A 2,669-nucleotide genomic window follows, 5' to 3' on the forward strand; every position below is an offset into this window, starting at 1 on the left:
AGGAGCTCCAAGAGAGGAGCTAAGTGCAGAGCCCCAGTGGGATTGCTCTTCTAACTCTCTTTCTTGGAGGATATTGAAATTGTGTGTGTGTGTGTGTGTGTGTGTGTGTGTGTGTGTGTGTGTGTGTTTTAAAGATTTTATTTATTTATTTGACAGAGAGAGACACAGCAAGAAAGGGAACACAAGCAGGGAGAGTGGGAGAGGGAGAAGCAGGCTTCCCACTGAGCAGGGAGCTTGATGCGGGGCTCAATCCCAGGACCCTGGGATCATGACCTGAGCTGAAGGCAGACACTTAATGACTGAGCCACCCAAGTGCCCCTGTGTGTGTTTTTATTCTGTTATGTTAGTCACCATACAGTACATCATTAGTCTTTGATGTAGTGTTCCATGATTCATTGTTTGCATATAACACCCAGTGCTCCATGCAATACACGCCCTCCTTAATGCCCATTACCAGGCTAACCCATTCCCCTACCTCCCTCCCCTTTAAAATCCTCAGTTTGTTTCTTGGAGTCCATAGTCTCTCATGGTTTGTCTCCTGCTCCGATCCCCCCTCTTCATTTTTCCCTTCCTTCTCCTAATGTTTTCCATGCTATTCCTTATGTTCCACAAATAAGTGAAACCATATGATAATTGACTTTCTCTGCCTGACTTATTTCACTTAGCATAATCTTCTTCAGAACCATCCATGTTCATGTAAAATTCCTCCCTTCTGATGGCTGAGTAATAGTCCATTGTATAAATGGACCACATCTTCTTTTTATAAAGGTACTCTTTTAAAATATTTTATTTATTTACTTGACAGACAGAGATCACAAGTATGCAGAGAGGCAGGCAGACAGAGAGAGGAGGAAGCAGGCTCCCCGCTGAGAAGAGAGCCCGATGTGGGGCTCGATCCCAGGACCCTGCAATCATGACCTGAGCTGAAGGCAGAGGCTTTAACCCACTGAGCCCAGACCACATCTTCTTTATCCATTCATCTGTTGAAGGGCATCTCAGCTCTTTCCACCATTTGGCTATTGTGGACATTTCTGCTATTTACTTTGTGGTACATATGGCCCTTCTTTTCACTACATCTTTATCTTTGGGGTAAATACCCAATAGCGCAATTGCAGGGTTATAGGGTAGCTCTATTTAATTTTTTGAGGAAACTCTGCACTGTTTTCCAAAGTGGCTGTACCAACTTGCATTCCCACCAATAGTATAAAAGGGTTCGCCTTTCTCCACAACCTCTCTAACATTTGTTGTTTCTTGCTTTGTCAATTTTTGCCATTCTAACTGGTGTAAGGTGGTATCTCAAAGTGGTTTTGATTTGAATTTTCCTGGTGGCTAATGATGATGAACATTTTTTCTTGGGTCTATTAGTCATTTATCTTTTTTTGAGAAGTGTCTGTTAATGTCTTCTGCCCATTTTTTTGACTTGATTACTTGTTTTTTGGGTGTTGAGTTTGAGAAGTTCTTTATAGATCTTGAATATCAACCCTTTGTCCATGGTATCATTTGCAAATATCTTCTCCCATCCCATGGGTTGCCTCTTAGTTTTGTTGACTGTTTCTTTTGCTGTGCAGAAGCTTTTTATCTTGGTGAAGTCCCAAAAGTTCATTTTTGCTTTTGCTTCCCTTGTCTTTGGAGATGTATTTTTTTTTTTTTTAAAGTTGCTGTGGCCGAAGTTGAAGAGGTTACTACCTATGTTCCCCTTTAGGATTTTGATGGATTCCTGTTTCACATTGAGGTCTTTCATACATTTTGAGTTTATCTTTCTCTGTGGTGTAAGAGAATGATTGAGTTTCATTCTTCTGTATAGAGCTGTCCAATTTTCCCAGCACCATTTATTGAAGAAACTTTTTTCCCCTTAGGTATCTTTTCCTGCTTTATCGAGGATTGTTTGACCAGAGTTGAGGGTCCATATCTGGGCTCTCTATTCTGTTCCATCTGTCTATGCATCTGCTTTTGTGCCAATACTATGCTGTCTTGGTGATCACAGCTTTGTAAATTAGCTTGAAATCAGGTGACATGGTGCCCCCAGCTTTGTTTTTCTTTTTCACGATTTCCTTTGTGATTTAGGGTCTTTTCTGGTTCCATACAAATTTTAGGATTGTTTGTTCCAGCACTTTGAAAAATGCCATTAGTATTTTTTTTTATTTCTTTTCAGCATAACAGTTTTCATTGTTTTTGCACCACATCCAGTGCTCCATGCAATGCGTGCCCTCCCTAAGACCCACCACCTTGTTCACCCAACTTCCCATACTACCGCCCCTTCAAGACCCTCAGGTTATTTTTCAGAGTCCATAGTCTCTCATTGTTCACCTCCCCTTCCAATTTCCCTCAACTCCCTTCTCCTCTCCATCTCCCCATGTCCTCCATGTTATTTGTTATGCTCCACAAATAAGTGAAACCATATGATACTTGACTCTCTCTGATTGAATTATTTCACTCAGCATAATCTCTTCCAGTCCCATCCATGTTGCTATAAAAGTTGGGTATTCATCCTTTCTGATGGAGGCATAATACTCCATAGTGTATATGGACCACATCTCCCTTATCCATTCTTCTGTTGAAGGGTATTTTGGCTCTTTCCACAGTTTGGCAACCGTGGCCATTGCTGCTATAAACATTGGGGTACAGATGGCCCTTCTTTTCACTACATCTGTATCTTTGGGGTAAATACC

Source organism: Lontra canadensis, unplaced genomic scaffold (genome assembly GCF_010015895.1).
Source record: "Lontra canadensis isolate GAN:19392208 unplaced genomic scaffold, GSC_riverotter_1.0 scaffold141, whole genome shotgun sequence".
In the NCBI taxonomy this organism is placed as follows: Eukaryota; Metazoa; Chordata; class Mammalia; order Carnivora; family Mustelidae; genus Lontra; species Lontra canadensis.